Source organism: Callithrix jacchus, chromosome 9, assembly GCF_049354715.1.
Source record: "Callithrix jacchus isolate 240 chromosome 9, calJac240_pri, whole genome shotgun sequence".
In the NCBI taxonomy this organism is placed as follows: domain Eukaryota; kingdom Metazoa; phylum Chordata; class Mammalia; order Primates; family Cebidae; genus Callithrix; species Callithrix jacchus.
The window spans coordinates 94,309,738-94,327,059 of record NC_133510.1 but is presented as its reverse complement, the minus strand read 5'-3'; the positions used below and the strand labels follow the sequence as shown (position 1 = coordinate 94,327,059).

The window sequence follows — 17,322 nt, the reverse complement described above, 5'->3', positions numbered from 1 at the left end:
AAAAACAGCATGGAGTTGAGCTTAGGTGAAATTGAAATTAATTTTCACAGTTTAGTTGCTGGGTGGTCTCAGATGACATGGCTATTTAATCTGAGCTTGTAAAGGTGTGAAAGTCATAATATAAAAACTGACACATTCAAATAGAAAAAGAGACAATATTATAATTAGGCTTCATGTTCATAGTAAAGTGTGAAAGCGAAAGATTGTTGCAAATCTCTCTGAATTGTATGAAAAACCTCTCTTTTGGAATATAAATAAGGATGTTATATAGTTTTAATTCTCTGTATTACTCCTAGTAGAAGATTTTCTTGGTTGATGCTTATGTTAAAGAATTATCATTTTAACCAGTGCCCGAGATCAATTTTTAGAACCATTCTACTGATGGAAATATGTCTAACTGCATGGTGCAAAATCCTTTTTTTCTTCCTATGGAGAATTCTTTTTGAATTTGAGTACACTATCTGTTTCCCTTTCTAATTCAGACACAAATATCATTTGCCCTGATGGCCACAAAATTGGCTGCGAAGTATATCTGTCAGGAACTTTTGATGTCTTTACAAATAAATTTCAATGTATCATATTTGTAATTTATAACATATATTGAGCAACATTTTATATGTTAGATACAACAAATATGGCTGAGTAGATTATACTGCCTTTAGTGAACATTTAAACCATTATGGCCTGAAGTAGATTTACATCTATATTAGTATTTTCTTTATGAGCAAAGTAACATTATAAAATTTGAAATATCTTTTATTCCATATATGACAATTACAATTACAGAATTTGACTAAAAACTACATTTATAAACCTTCTGGAAAAGAAATGGCAAGTGCTTTATTACCATTAAAATCATTTTTCTCATCTATATATGATGAATATCTACACATAAAATATTTCATAATCTTATCATATTTTCACAGCAACGTCCCAGGTTATGTTATTCTCTATGTAATAAATTAAAACATTTCTTACACTGAGTCTCTGTAAATGGTATTTTAAGAATAAATGACACTTGATCTGGTAATGAGACACATCTATAGAAAGTAAATTTGTAGGCTAAAGATGACATTCAAGTCACGTAAAATAATTATAATTGCTTATTACTGAACCCATTATACTTCTAAAATGCACCTAAAGTGTTTCCTAGGCTTTATCATATATTTTAATTATTTAAAAATATGTAAGAGAAAGTGTTATATTTGCTCTTTATTTTACATAATACTCAAAATGACTTCTTTAGATAAGATAGAAGCAGAACAGCAAACTCAATATGTGTTTACCTCTGAGTTATCACACTTTTGGAGAGTGGTCAAAGTAAAATGTCTGCATGACCTGCATGTAAAACAAGTACCAACAGCACTATGATGGGAAGCTAACTTTTTTCTGTTACAGTATTATATAAAATACATTAACAAAAGCTAAATGTTTTTACTCTCACTTAACTTGCCTTAAAAATATTAAATTAGTAAGGTTCAATTTTAACTATATCTCTTAAAGACACTAAATTATATTCTATTACACTACATATAATACCTTATGTAGATTAAACAAGATTATAGGCTTCGGGCATATAAGACCAAAAATAAATAAGATTTTCAGCGAATTAACACTGGAGGTTCATTACTTTCTCATATCACAATCCAATATGGTTGTCATTAGAAAATCATACCCAGCCCATCTGTTTATCTTATATAGCTGATCTCCTTCATACATGGCCCAAAAAGTTGCAGCTCATGTGGAAAAAAATGGAAATAAAGGATTGTGTGAGAAAGATATTACAATCCAAATTTGGTTGTAGTGTATATCCATTCTTCTCATATTTTATTAAGCAGATATTTGTCAGAAATCTCCACCTAACAGCATGAAAATAGAGTAGAGGCTAGAAGATATAATATTTATTTGTGCCTAGGCAAGAAAAACACATATATTAGAAAATCTGGTATTTCTTTTTTCATAAACTACAAAAAAAAAGAAAGAAAAAAAGAGAAAAAGAGAGCTCAAAATTATATGCCTAAAATATGCATTACATTTTTCTGGGATTTCTAAGGCAGGAGTGCTGTGACAAATACTGGATAAATTTGCCAAAAACAACAAGGGTAATGTAATTGATAAACCACAAATGTACTATTCATTTATACTTTTCTAATTTTAGAAGACCAAAATTAGATTCTCATAGTAGATTGTGAGAGCTTCTTCTGCATTTTAAAATGGTGTTAAATATTCATTATTACTATAAAGTGACTTGCCTTGGTGGAATACTTTTTATTTTTTTTACTAAATTGGTTTGGTTTTTCTTCAATGAACAAATTATATTTGTAAATTAAAGATATATTTGCCTCTTTCTGTAGAGAAAAATTAGAGTAAAAAAAATTTGCAATAAAAAGATAGTATTCTAACAAATTATCACTAAACAATTTCAGTTACAGACACTATTTTAAGCAGTTTGCCTATGTATTGTTTAATTTTTATGAGATTTTACACTAAAATAGATATCTGTTATTAAAGAACCCAAAAGATTAATTTAAACTTAATGATATCTCACTGTATGAGATGATTCTGTGTCATGGACTACAGAAATAAAATAAAAATTATTTTTTATTATAATAATACATTAATTAATGTATTTAATTTGCTATCACTGATCCTGGTGGCATTGTCCCCTTGTCCCAGGGTAGTTGGGTCTTGCTTTGTTGCTATTGTTTAATTTTTCATACAACGCTTGACAGTAAGACAATATTTTTCACATTATTATTTTATTTACTGTTTTAATGTTTTAAAATCTTGAAACAGAAGTACTAAAACTTAAGTGCATTCATACTATATATCACTATCATTAAGAGTACTTACACAAAATGATTTATGAGGTACTTATCTGAATGATACATATTTTAATATTTCCTAACATCAAAGTAGAAATATCATATCCAGATATCAAATGTAACTTAGAATTTCAAAGAGAAGGAGTTGAATATTTTTGAAATGCACTTCCAACCTACCAAAAATAGATGAAAAGTAAAATATAGTATTTATTTGTTAAAGTTTTCTTCCATATTCATTTTTTGGTTAAAAAAAACTTCAAATTTTCTGGATATTTTATGGAAAAGATTGCATTGAATTTCAACTTGTATGAGAATACAAAAACCATTTATGTTTTTTAAAAAAGTTCTCTGACAGTTTTCAGTCTACTTCTGTAATTCTTAGGTTTATAGGCAAAACAGAAAATTTTTTCCAATGATCTGGCAGCAAAATGTCGTTTAGAAAAAACAAACAACAAACTCTTGGATATTAACAAAAATGAAAATGGATGCAAAAGTGATTATATCATAAAGTAAGGAGTTTTTATTGCTATGAATATCTCCTAATTTGTGACAATATTCTGGGTTTCCTTTTCTCGGTATCTTGAGAGATATGTTCATTATCTGATTTTTTTTTTTAATTACAAAATCCCAGAAATACCTGAGGATCACATCTAATTTTAGTTCACTGCAAGTCTGTTTTATGTGTTTAGTACTGAATTTTAAAAGTTATAACTAATTTTATATTCACCACTTTGTTACACATCACTAAAATAAATTCCATAAAAAGCTTATTAGAAATATTTTTCCTATTTTATTAAAAGTTATATTTCTTTTTGGAAAGAAAGAAAGCAATAATTTGAGGTAAGGCAAGAAAGCTTGTGTGCATTGAATGCTCATACTAATAAACCAAGAAAATAAACTTCATTTAAAAAATGTATACATATACATTCCATAGCATTAAGAAATAAGGTGAATTTTAGATGTTTGATGTTGTTGGATAGAGTGATGAGATGACTGAGACCATCTAAAATTGTATCATCAGGTTAGCACATAGTCATCTATTTGCTATCTGAAACAAGTTGTTAAGTTACTCAATCCCTTAGAGACTTCCGAAGAGATGTATATACCCAATACGCTTCTCACTTCTTTTTTTTGTTTGTTTGTTTCATCCAACAAGAAGCCATAACTTTATTTATGATAGAAACAGTACAAATTTCAAACCAAGCTGCAGTTACTCCTTTGAGACACCAAAAAGTTGCTTTCAGATGGTTACATTGTTAATTCCATAATAGCATTTACAATATCATTACTGTTGTTCTTCAGGGCTCGGACTGCCTTGACTCTGGACACATTTGCTTGTGACATGACCAATTCTATGTCTTTAACTTCTACACCTGTTTCATCGACCTCTTCCTCTTCACTCTCCTCTTGTACAGTTGGAGTCTGTGTGTTTTCTTGAATGTTTGAGACAGCTTCACCTTGAACTTTGAATTTCTCAGCAGCTGCCAGTTGTGCTTGCTGAGATAAATCCTCGATCTTGGCTTCCCGAAATATTATGTAGGCATCCGAAGCAGGGCTCTTGTAGACATCTGGTTTTGTGGTGACGAAGAGGATATTCTTAGATTTCCGGATAGTGACTCTAGTAACTCCTGTAACCTGTCGAAGACCCAGTTTGGACCATAGCCTTCCATGCCTTCTTTTCACTTCGACTTTGTTTTGCTTTACTGACAGGTTCTTCATCTATCTCAGCTGCTGCCGCCAGCTGGGCTTGTTGTGTGGTTGCCTGGGTGGAGTCCTGTTCTTCAAGCTCTGGTACTGATTCATCACTATCAGATTCTGTTCTAGATCCTGTCTCAGCCTGGGGCTGCGGCAACTCCTGCTCTGTAGCAGGGACAGTTTCTGTGGCTTCACCGGGCATTTCGTGCAGGGAGCCACTTCTCACTTCTTTATAATCATGTTAGTTCAAAATAGTAATAGCAAAGTATTCAGTGATTATAGCTCATGAATAAAAACTAAGACACCAATTTTTTAAAAGATGCAAGAGGGGTATTGAAAATTACTTCCGTAACTGCCCTATCAGTGAAATATTATAATGTTATTTGAACATAGATTTTTAAATTGTAATCTATCTTTTATGCTCTAGGACAAGCATTAAACATTTATTTTTTAAATAAGTATAATGATATGCTAAGTAAGGAGAATAAATAGAATCCCTAAAGTGGAAGAGAAAAAGAAAAAGCTAAATGATCAGAAATAGTTAAAAAATAAGGTAGTGATAAACCAACTATGTCAGTAAAATGGGAATGGTTTAGGTACCCCAATTAAAAGACAAAGACTGTCATAATGAATTTTTAAAAATAACAAAATGAGGTGTATATATACACAGTGGAATATTATTTGTTCTCACAAAAGAAGGAAATTCTGTGATTTGTGACAATGTGGATGAACCTAGAGGACATGCTAAGTGAAGTAAGTCAAACACAAAAATGCATATACTGCATGATCTCACTTACTTGTGGAATCTAAAAAAGTTGAACTCATAAAAGTAGAGGTAGAATGATGGTTACCAAAATCTGTTAATCAGCTTGATTTAATCATTATGCAACATAAACACATATCAAAATAGCGCTTATACTGCATAATATGCAGTTACTATTGCTTAAGTAAAAATTTAAAAAATCAAGACCCAACTGTTCCTTTTTTTCTCTTCTTTCTACAGGGTATTACTTTGGACCTTACACTGTCATCCAAGCTGGAGTGCAGTGGCACAGTCACTGCTCACTGCAGCCTGGACGTCACAGGCTCAAGTGATCTTCCTGCCTCAGCTGGGACCACTGGTGCAACAAGTGCCATCCGGCCCAGCTAATTTTTGTACTTTTTGTAGAGAGGAGGTTTCACTATGTTGACCAGCCTGGTCTCAAACTCCTGGACTGAAGCAATCCACCTGTTTGGCCTAACAAAGTGCTGAGATTACAGGTATGAGCTGCCATGCCTGGCTGAAGAAACACATATTAAATATAAAGACACATAGATTGAAAGTAAAGAAGGATATAGTATGCTAAGGCTGGCCAGTGAAAAACTGGATTAGTTGTATTCATTTCAGATCAAAGATAGCCTACAGCAAAATAAGTTATCACAGAGAGAAAGGGGCATTACATATTGATAAAGAGTCAAATATCCAAGAAGACATAATGATCCTTAATATATATATATATCTAAAAATAGAGCATCAAAATATGTGAGGTAAACATTGTGCAAGTTTAAGGAGAAATCCACTATTACAGTTGGAAATTTCAACACAAATCTATCATTAATTCAGCAGTCAGTAAATCAGGAGGGATGTAAATGAGATAGGCAGCCCTATCACCAACTGGATCTAATTAACATTTACTGACCACTTCACCCAACAACAGCAAGATACACTTTCTTCTCAAGATCACATGAGCCATTCACAAAGATAGTTTAAATTTTGGACCATAAAACATACCTAAGAAATGTTTGCAAATGAAAATCATACAAAGTTTAACCTCAGATCACAACAAAATTAAACTAGACTGGAAAAAAGACAAATGTATGTATAAGATAACATTGTATTTTTAAAAAATTTTTGTAGAGACAGAGTCTCAGGCTGAAATGCAGAGGCACTATTATAGCTCACTATAACCCTGAATTTCTTGGCTGAGGCAATCCTCTTGCTTTATGCTCTCTGGTAACAGGATTACAGGCATGTGCCACTATGCCCAACTAATTTTTAAAAATTAGTTTTTGGAAAGATGATATCTCAGTATGTTGCCCAGGCTGGTCTTGAATTCCTGGTCCCAAATAATTCTGTCTCCTCAGCCTCCCAACATTTTGCAATTACATACCTCATCCTCTGTGCCCAGCCTAAATATTGCACTTCTAAATAATATATGGTTAAAATAATTTGAACTAAATTGAAATAAAATCAAAATGTTGACATTTGTAAGATGCAGTAAAAACAGTACTTAGAAGAAATTTGCATTGAATGCATTTATTCAAGAAGAAGAAAGACTAAAAATTTGCTTTTAATCTTACAAAACTATAAAGAAAATTAAACCCAAATTAAGCAGAAGACTAATTTGTAAATTAGTCTAGAAAGCAATTAAATTATAAACAGATAATCAATAGAAACAAATTAAACTTGTTTTTTTGAAACAATAATAAAATTGATAATCTTTTAGTCAGGCTACCTCCCTCTCCCCAAAATGAAGAAGCAAATTTTTATCAGAAATGAAAGTGGTGCCATTACCACTATGATTTTATGGACATTCCAGGAATAATAAAGAAATATTAAGAAATACTCTACAACCACAATTAGATAAAATGGACAATTCCTTGAAAGACACAATCTACCAAAACTCTCACAATAACAAATAGATAACAGGGAAGCTGAATAAATGTTTAATAACCAAATCAGAAAACACCAGGTCTTAGTAGCTTTGCTGGTGAATTTTATGGAAGAAATAATACTGATTCTACACAATCTCCTCCAGAAAACAGAAGCAAATGGAATATCTCCTAAGTCATACTATGAAGCCCATATTACCCTAATATCAAAAGCAGACAAAAACCTTACAAGAAATGTGTATTACAGATCAATATTTCTCATATAGACATAAAAATCCTTAACAAAATGAAAGCATTTTGAATTCAGCAATGTGTAAAAGCATTATGCATTATGAACAACTATTTATGTCAGTATGCAAAACTGGTTCAGTTTTTCAAAAATCCATTTATGTAATTCACCACATCAATAGGCTAAAGAATAAAAATGTAATCCCATACTATTATAACAATAGATGTAGGAAAAACATTTGACGAAATCCAATAGCCATTTATGATAAACTCTAACAAACAACGATTGGCATGATAACATATACCAAAAATCTTACAGCTAACATCATCCTTAATGGTGAGAAACTAAATGCTTTCACAATGAGATCAGAACAAGGCATGAACTTCTCCTCTCATTACTGCTATTCAACATCCTGTCCTAAACAATGCAGTAACTCATGAAAAAAAAATTCAATATATATCAATTAGAAAGGAAGGAAAGAAAACATATTTGTTCATATATGATATAATTATGTAGGAACTGACAAAGAATTAAAAAAAATGCTACTGAAACTAATAAGCAATTTTGGCAAAGTCTCAACATACAAGGTTAATATTCACAAATCAGTTGCCTTCCTGTTTACCAGTAAGAAAATAACGAACATTGAAATTAAAATATATCATTAAAATTAGCACCAAAAATGTAAATGCTGAGGTCTAAATCTGACAAAATATGTATATGATCTATAAAAAGAAAACTACATAACTGATGAAAAAAATCAAGGAAGATTTAAATAAACGAAGATGTTTCAACTTCATGAACAGAAAGACTCAATATTGTTAAGACGTCAGGGTTTTCTAATTTAGTCTAAAGATACAATGCAATATCAAGGAAAATCTTAACAAATTATTTTATGGAATTTGTGGATATTGACAAAATGATTCTATAGTTTATGTTATATTAAATGACAAAAATTTAGAAAAACCAACACCACGGTGAATAAGTCAGAGGACTGACACTACCCAACTTTAAGACTCATATGAGGCTATAATAATAAAAACATGGTGCTATTGATGAATGAATAATCAATCAGTAGAACAGAATAAAATGCCCTAAAATCAACCCTCACATAGTCAAATGATATTTAATAAAGAAAACCAGACAATCCAATTGAAAAAAGAAACTGAAAGAAAAAAGGATGCTGAAACAATTAGACATGCACATCATTTAAAACAAAAAAAGAATCTAGAAACAGACCTTACATATGTCAAACAAAGGATCTCAACATGGATCATATGCCTAAATTTAAAATGCAAAATTATAAAACGTCTTGATACTAACATAGAGATAATTTAGGTAACCTTGAGTTTGGAGAAGATATTTTATATACAACACCAAAAGCACTATACATGAATAAAACCTGGTAATTTGAACATTATCAAAAGTAAAATCTTCCACTCTCCAATGACACTGTTTAGAGAATGCAAAGCCAAGCCACAGTTGGGAGAAAAGATTGGCAAAACGTATATCTAATAAAGAACCTTTATCCAAATATACAAAGAACTCTTAAAACTCAACAGTAGGGCTGGGCGTGGTGGATCACGCCTGTAATCCCAGCACTTTGGGAGGCCGAGGCGGGTGGATCACGAGGTCAAGAGATCGAGACCATCCTGGTCAACATGGTGAAACCCCGTCTCTACTAAAAATACAAAAGATTAGCTGGGCACGGTGGCGCGTGCCTGTAATCCCAGCTACTCAGGAGGCTGAGGCAAGAGAATTGCCTGAACCCAGGAGGCGGAGGTTGCGGTGAGCCGAGATCACGCCATGGCACTCCAGCCTGGGTAACAAGAGCGAAACTCCATCTCAAAAACAAAACAAAACAAAACAAAACAAAAAAACTCAACAGTAACAAAAACAATTTAATTAAAACAATCTGAGTAAAAATACAGGGCTGGATATTCTACATAAGAAGATCTATAAATGGCAAATCAGCATATGACAAGGGAAATTAATTGCAAATTAAAACCTCAATAAGATATCACCACACACCTATTAGAAAGGACAAAATCCAAAATGCTGACAAACACCAATTGTTGTCCAATTGTGGAGCAACAGGAACTCTGATTCATTGCTTGTGCAAATACAAAATGATACAACAACTTTTAAAGACAGTCTAGCAGTTTCTTATGAAGCTAAAGAGTCTTACCATATGTTCTAGTAATCACACTCCTTGGTATTTACTCAAATGAGTTGAAAACTTGTGTCCACACAAAAAATTGCACCCAAATGTTTAAAGCAGCTTTATTCACAATTGCTAAAACTTAGAAGCAACCAAAATGTCCTTCGAAAGGTGAATAGATAAACAACTTGTAGCGCATCCATAGGACAGAATATTGTTTAGCAAAAGAAAGAAGTCTATCCATGAAATGACATAAGGCAACTTTAAATGGATATTGCTGTGTGAAAGAGGCCTATTTGAAAAGCCTACATACTAGATAATTCCAACTATATGACATTCTGAAAAGGCAAAACTGAAGAGACAGTGAAAACTTTAGTAGCTGCCAGATCTTGAGCAGAGGAAGGAATGGCAGGTAGGACACAGAGGATTTTGGGGAAGTGAAACTATTTGTATGACAGTGTAGTGACAGATAAAGGACATTACATATTAGGCAAAACACACAGAACTCTACAAAGCAAGGTGCAAACCACAAAATAAACTATAAATTTTAGTTAATAATGTATCATTATTGCTTGATCAATTATAATGAATGCACCACAATAATGCAAGATGTTACTAATCAGGAAAATTAGAGGGGCATATGAGAACGCTTGTACAGTTAATTTTTTCCTGTAAACTTAAAACTGCTCTAAAAATGAATTCTATTAATTTAATAAGGAGATTTTTTAGTTGTTTTTCAATAATTATTTTATAAATAATAAAATAGCCTAATAACTAAAGTAACATATAAATATTAGTCCAAAATAAAAATGCAAGGGGTTAATAAGCATAAAATTATGTAAGAAATTATAAAAAAAACAGTTAAAACTTTTACATAAAAACTCCATTAAAAAGAAAATTGTAAATCATCAACTAAAATTAGAAAAAAAAGAAAAATGAGAATAAATATTAGTGAGGTATTAGAAAATAAGGACCAATATCTTAAAGCAGCATAATTTAGTCTATTTTGTAACAGAAATTAGTACCTATGACTGGGATACTGCCTCAAAAACTAAAATCAAATATTTGTAACATTATTTTAGGTATCCAGCAATAAGCAGTGGGAAAAAATGTTATCAGACTAAGAGATAGTATCCAAATTTTGTAGTGAAAAATATTTAGTTCATTACACCAGCAAAGAATTGGAAAACATGTGATACACCTAATTTACCCAGGATTGGTGGGTAATGGGAGGTTAAAAACAGCTCATTGGCGGCACATCGTTTTTTGCTATTTACTGTGTATGACAAGGCATTGTAAGAAACTTATAGGTAACCAAAGCATTAGACATTTTGCAAGCAAGAATAAAAGGGAATAGAAAAGAGTAAATAAATTCAGGCATCAGGATGGAAAAGACAAACTGATACTTGGTCAATATTAAATAATAAGAATGAATGTATTTTAGAAAAGAAGACCATGAAATAAAACTAGCCCTGCTACAAGAACTAAAACAATGCCATCATGAGACTTAGCCTTCATGACCAGAAATGAATTAAGGTAGTGCCTGAGAATTTCTCTTTATTATACCCTTGTTTGACTCTGTTCTTGCATAAAGATCATATTAAAAAAGCATTGCTAAAAACTGAGTACACATTATAGGAAATTACTCAAAAACTCAATATTAGCAGTACATAAACTCTGGTTTAGAAAAACTAAAAATGTACTGCTGATATGAGGAAATATGCTATATTTCACTTACCATAATAGATGTGGTAATAAGCTGTACAGATCTACACAGCTAATCTACTTAATATAAATTTTCAGTTTTGAGAAACACAAATCGTTTTGCTCATCAGTTTAATTTCTAATCTACGTTTAAGGTCATCACATTAAATTCATGGGTTTATACTAGAATTCTAAGCAAAATGACAAAATTTAAAAATATTTTACGTTTTTTCCTGAAACTTTTTTTTTTTTTTTTTTTAAATTTTTTATTGGATTATAGGTTTTGGGGTACATGAGCAGAGCATGCAAGACAGTTGCGTAGGTACACACATGGCAGTGTGCTTTGCTTTTCTTCTCCCCTTCACCCACATTTGGCATTTCTCCCCAGGCTATCCCTCCCCACCTCCCCCTCCCACTGGCCCTCCCCTTTTCCCCCCCAATAGACCCCAGTGTTTAGTACTCCCCTTTCTGTGTCCATGTGTTCTCATTTTTCATCACCCACCTATGAGTGAGAATATGCGGTGTTTCATTTTCTGTTCTTGTGTCAGTTTGCTGAGGATGATGTTTTCCAGATTCATCCATGTCCCTACAAACGACACGAACTCATCATTTCTGATTGCTGCATAATATTCCATGGTGTATATGTGCCACATTTTTCCAATCCAGTCTATTATCAATGGGCATTTGGGTTGATTCCAGGTCTTTGCTATTGTAAACAGTGCTGCAATGAACATTCGTGTACATGTGTCCTTATAGTAGAACGATTTATAGTCTTTTGGATATATACCCAGTAATGGGATTGCTGGGTCAAATGGAATTTCTATTTCTAAGGCCTTGAGGAATCGCCACACTGTCTTCCACAATGGTTGAACTAATTTACACTCCCACCAACAGTGTAAAAGTGTTCCTTTTTCTCCACATCCTCTCCAGCATCTGTTGTCTCCAGATTTTTTAATGATCGCCATTCTAACTGGCGTGAGATGGTATCTCAATGTGGTTTTGATTTGCATCTCTCTGATGACCAGTGACGATGAGCATTTTTTCATATGATTGTTGGCCTCATATATGTCTTCTTTCGTAAAGTATCTGTTCATATCCTTTGCCCACTTTTGAATGGGCTTGTTTGTTTTTTTCCTGTAAATCTGCTTGAGTTGTTTGTAAATTCTGGATATCAGCCCTTTGTCAGATGGGTAGACTGCGAAAATTTTTTCCCATTCTGTTGGTTGCCGATCCACTCTAGTGACTGTATCTTTTGCCGTGCAGAAGCTGTGGAGTTTCATTAGGTCCCATTTGTCTATTTTGGCTTTTGTTGCCAATGCTCTTGGTGTTTTGTTCATGAAGTCCTTGCCTACTCCTATGTCCTGGATAGTTTTGCCTAGATTTCCTTCTAGGGTTTTTATCGTGCCAGGTCTTATGTTTAAGTCTTTAATCCATCTGGAGTTAATTTTAGTGTAAGGTGTCAGGAAGGGGTCCAGTTTCTGCTTTCTGCACATGGCTAGCCAGTTTTCCCAACACCATTTGTTAAACATGGAATCCTTGCCCCATTGCTTGTTTTTGTCAGGTTTATCAAAGATTGTATAGTTGTATGTATGTTGTGTTGCCTCCGGTGCCTCTGTTTTGTTCCATTGGTCTATATCTCTGTTTTGGTACCAGTACCATGCTGTTTTGATTACTGTAGCCTTGTAGTATAGTTTGAAATCCGGTAGTGTGATGCCCCCTGCTGTGTTCTTTTTGCTTAGAATTGACTTGGCTATGCGGGCTCTCTTTTGGTTCCATATGAAGTTCATGGTGGTTTTTTCCAGTTCTGTGAAGAAAGTCAATGGTAGCTTGATGGGGATAGCGTTGATTCTGTAAATTACTTTGGGCAGTATAGCCATTTTCACGATATTAATTCTTCCTAACCATGAACATGGAATGTTTCTCCATCTGTTTGTGTCCTCTCTGATTTCGTTGAGCAGTGGTTTGTAGTTCTCCTTGAAGAGGTCCCTTACGTTCCTTGTGAGTTGTATTCCAAGGTATTTTATTCTTTTTGTAGCAATTGCGAATGGCAGTTCGCTCTTGATTTGGCTTTCTTTAAGTCTGTTATTGGTGTAGACGAATGCTTGTGATTTTTGCACATTGATTTTATATCCTGAGACTTTGCTGAAGTTGTTTATCAGTTTCAGGAGTTTTTGGGCTGAGGCGATGGGGTCTTCTAGGTATACTATCACGTCGTCTGCAAATAGAGACAATTTGGCTTCCACCTTTCCTATTTGAATACCCTTTATTTCTTTTTCTTGCCTGATTGCTCTGGCTAGAACTTCCAGTACTATATTGAATAGGAGTGGTGAGAGAGGGCATCCTTGTCTAGTACCAGATTTCAAAGGGAATGCTTCCAGTTTTTGCCCATTCAGTATGATATTGGCTGTTGGTTTGTCATAAATAGCTTTTATTACTTTGAGATACGTTCCATCGATACCGAGTTTATTGAGGGTTTTTAGCATAAAGGGCTGTTGAATTTTGTCAAATGCCTTCTCTGCGTCAATTGAGATAATCATGTGGTTTTTGTTTTTGGTTCTGTTTATGTGGTGAATTACGTTGATAGACTTGCGTATGTTGAACCAGCCTTGCATCCCTGGGATGAATCCTACTTGATCATGATGAATAAGTTTTTTGATTTGCTGTTGCAATCGGCTTGCCAATATTTTATTGAAGATTTTTGCATCTATGTTCATCATGGATATTGGCCTGAAGTTTTCTTTTCTCGTTGGGTCTCTGCTGGGTTTTGGTATCAGGATGATGTTGGTCTCATAAAATGATTTGGGAAGGATTCCCTCTTTTTGGATTGTTTGAAATAGTTTTAGAAGGAATGGTACCAGCTCCTCCTTGTGTGTCTGGTAGAATTCGGCTGTGAACCCGTCTGGACCTGGGCTTTTTTTGTGAGGTAGGCTCTTAATTGCTGCCTCAACTTCAGACCTTGTTATTGGTCTATTCATAGTTTCAGCTTCCTCCTGGTTTAGGCTTGGGAGGACACAGGAGTCCAGGAATTTATCCATTTCTTCCAGGTTTACTAGTTTATGTGCATAGAGTTGTTTGTAATATTCTCTGATGATGGTTTGAATTTCTGTGGAATCTGTGGTGATTTCCCCTTTATCATTTTTTATTGCATCTATTTGGTTGTTCTCTCTTTTATTTTTAATCAATCTGGCTAGTGGTCTGTCTATTTTGTTGATCTTTTCAAAAAACCAGCTCTTGGATTTATTGATTTTTTGAAGGGTTTTTCGTGTCTCAATCTCCTTCAGCTCAGCTCTGATCTTAGTAATTTCTTGTCTTCTGCTGGGTTTTGAGTTTTTTTGATCTTGCTCCTCTAGCTCTTTCAATTTTGACGATAGGGTGTCAATTTTGGATCTCTCCATTCTCCTCATATGGGCACTTATTGCTATATACTTTCCTCTAGAGACTGCTTTAAATGTGTCCCAGAGGTTCTGGCACGTTGTGTCTTCATTCTCATTGGTTTCGAAGAACTTCTTTATTTCTGCCTTCATTTCGTTGTTTACCCAGTCAACATTCAAGAGCCAGTTGTTCAGTTTCCATGAAGCTGTGCGGTTCTGGGTCGGTTTCTGAATTCTGAGTTCTAACTTGATTGCACTATGGTCTGAGAGGCTGTTTGTTATGATTTCAGTTGTTTTGCATTTGTTGAGCAGTGCTTTACTTCCAATTATGTGGTCAATTTTAGAGTAGGTGTGATGTGGTGCTGAGAAGAATGTGTATTCTGTGGATTTGGGGTGGAGAGTTCTGTAAATGTCCACCAGGTTTGCTTGCTCCAGGTCTGAGTTCAAGCCCTGGGTATCCTTGTTGATTTTCTGTCTGGTTGATCTGTCTAGTATTGACAGTGGAGTGTTAAAGTCTCCCACTATTATTGTGTGGGAGTCTAAGTCCTTCTGTAAGTCATTAAGAACTTGCCTTATGTATCTGGGTGCTCCTGTGTTGGGTCCATATATGTTTAGGATTGTTAGCTCTTCTTGTTGTATCAATCCTTTTACCATTATGTAATGGCCTTCTTTGTCTCTTTTGATCTTTGTTGCTTTAAAGTCTATTTTATCAGAGATGAGAATTGCAACTCCTGCTTTTTTTTGCTTTCCATTATCTTGGTAAATCTTCCTCCATCCCTTTATTTTGAGCCTTTGTGTATCCTTGCATGTGAGATGGGTTTCCTGGATACAGCACACTGATGGATTTTGGATTTTTATCCAATTTGCCAGTCTGTGTCTTTTGATTGGTGCATTTAGTCCATTTACATTTAGGGTTAATATTGTTATATGTGAATTTGATACTGCCATTTTGATTCTAAGTGGCTGTTTTGCCAGTTAGTTGTTGTAAATTCTTCATTATGTTGAAGCTCTTTAGCATTCAGTGTGATTTTGGAATGGCTGGTACTGATTGATCCTTTCTACGTGTAGTGCCTCTTTTAGGAGCTCTTGTAAAGCAGGCCTGGTGGTGACAAAATCTCTGAGTACTTGCTTGTTCGCAAAGGATTTTATTCTTCCTTCACTTCTGAAGCTCAGTTTGGCTGGATATGAAATTCTGGGTTGAAAGTTCTTTTCTTTAAGAATGTTGAATATTGGCCCCCACTCTCTTCTGGCTTGTAGTGTTTCTGCCGAGAGATCTGCTGTGAGTCTGATGGGCTTCCCTTTGTGGGTGACCCGACCTTTCTCTCTGGCTGCCCTTAGTATTCTCTCCTTTATTTCAACCCTGTTGAATCTGACGATTATGTGCCTTGGGGTTGCTCTTCTTGCGGAATATCTTTGTGGTGTTCTCTGTATTTCCTGCAATTGAGTGTTGGCTTGTCTTGCTAGGTGGGGGAAATTTTCCTGGATGATGTCCTGAAGAGTATTTTCCAGCTGGGATTCATTCTCTTCGTCCCCTTCTGGTACACCTATCAAACGTAGGTTAGGTCTTTTCACATAGTCCCACATTTCTTGGAGACTTTGTTCATTCCTTTTTGCGCTTTTTTCTCTGATCTTGGTTTCTCGTTTTATTTCATTGAGTTGGTCTTCGACTTCAGATATTCTTTCTTCTGCTTGGTCAATTCGGCTATTGAAACTTGCGTTTGCTTCGCGAAGTTCTCGTATTGTGTTTATCAGCTCCTTTAATTCATTCATATTCCTCTCTAAGGTATCCATTCTTGTTATCATTTCCTCGAATCTTTTTTCAAATCTTTTTTCAAGGTTCTTAGTTTCTTTGCATTGATTTAATACATGATCTTTTAGCTCACAAAAGTTTCTCATTATCCATCTTCTGAAGTCTAATTCCGTCATTTTGTCACAGTCATTCTCCGTCCAGCTTTGTTCCCTTGCTGGTGAGGAGTTTTGGTCCTTTCTAGGAGGCGATGTGTTCTGGTTTCGGGTGTTTTCCTCCTTTTTGCGCTGGTTTCTTCCCATCTTTGTGGATTTGTCCGCTGGTCATCTGCGTAGTTGCTGACTTTTCGTTTGGGTCTCTGAGTGGACACCCAGAATGTTGATGATGAAGTATTTCTGTTGCTTGGTTTTCCTTCTACCAGTCTAGTCCCTTCGCTGTACGACTGTTGAGGTCCGCTCCAGACCCTGCTTGTCTGGGGTGCACCTCTAGTAGCTGTGGCACAGCGAGGGATGCTACCAGTTTCTTTTTCTGCTCTCTTTGTCCCAGGATGATGCCTGCCTAATGACAGTCTTTTGGATATAGAGGGGTCAGGGAGCTGCTTGAGGAGACAGTTTGTACTTTATAGGGGTTTAATTGCTGAGCTGTGCACTCTGTTGTTCATTCAGGGCTGTTAGGCTGCTATGTTTGATTCTGCTGCAACACAGCTCATTAAACAACCCTTTTTTTTTTCCTCAAATGCTCTGGGTTGAGGGGTTTGGGCTTTATTTTTGGATGTCCGATCAGGTGTCCTGCCCAGCTCGAAGGCAGACTAGCCACTGTTTGGCTGCCGAGGCTCCGCCCTGCTGTTGTGTGATTCGCGCTGTTCCTGCCGGCTCTGCTGTGGTCTCCGCCACGCCCTGCGGCGGAGTCTCTTCGTTGTAGCGTGTTGCCTCAGCAACGGC

At 34.8% G+C, this 17,322-nt stretch overlaps 1 pseudogene; it reads right to left on the bottom strand.

Annotated features, from left to right (window-relative positions):
* Positions 1-3,957: 3,957 nt before the first annotated feature.
* On the bottom strand, positions 3,958-4,733 carry LOC100413221 (nascent polypeptide-associated complex subunit alpha pseudogene; annotated as a pseudogene).
* Between the last annotated feature and the right edge of the window lie 12,589 nt (positions 4,734-17,322).